The following is a 786-nucleotide window of genomic DNA, read 5'->3' as shown; positions in this document are numbered from 1 at the left end:
TTCTTTTCTTTTCTTTTCTTTTCTTTTCTTTTCTTTTCTTTTCTTTTTGGGGATTCATTGAGGATATAAGAAACCAGGTTACACTGATTGCATTTGTTAGGTAAAGTCCCTCTTACAATTGTGTCTTGCCCCCAAGGGGTGTGGCACACACCAAGACCCCACCCTCCTCCCTCCTTCTCTCTCTTTCTCTCTCTGCTCTTCCTTTCCCCCACCTTGTACTATACATTTCAAAGTGGCTAGAAGAGAGAACTTGAAATGTGGTGATGGATGTCCCAAATACCCTGACTGGATCATTACACAGTCTATGCATGTGTAACAAATACATGTACCCCATAAATATGAAAAATATTTGTGTTGATAATAAATTATATAAATATAATTATTGAGAGGTAAAGGGGGTTCTGAATGTGACAAATTGAGATTAAAGTTTTAGAATATTAAGGGCTATCTTGATGAGCAATTTCAAAATATTTATATATTATTAAGGTTATATATGATCTTTCTAGTTAAATAATGATTTCTGTGGTCATTCATCTAAGAAATATGCTGGTACCAGATTCAAGGCAAAGGCACATTTCAAAATTCTAGTGGAAATGTTATTACTCATTGGATTCCTAATGATAGTTTATGATTTCTCTGACAAAAGGTAAGGAATGTATAGTGTAGAAGAAAAAGAATTTGTTTTAAAAAAGAAATCTTATATTTAAGAAAGTTTAGACATTCCTTCCAGAGTTTCTTGTACACAATTATTCCATAATCTTAGGATCCAATTTGATTGCATAAATT

The sequence above is a fragment of the Otolemur garnettii genome, unplaced genomic scaffold, assembly GCF_000181295.1.
Source record: "Otolemur garnettii isolate 467f Iridium unplaced genomic scaffold, OtoGar3 scaffold00063, whole genome shotgun sequence".
In the NCBI taxonomy this organism is placed as follows: Eukaryota; Metazoa; Chordata; class Mammalia; order Primates; family Galagidae; genus Otolemur; species Otolemur garnettii.
Note: the sequence above shows the minus strand (reverse complement) of the source record.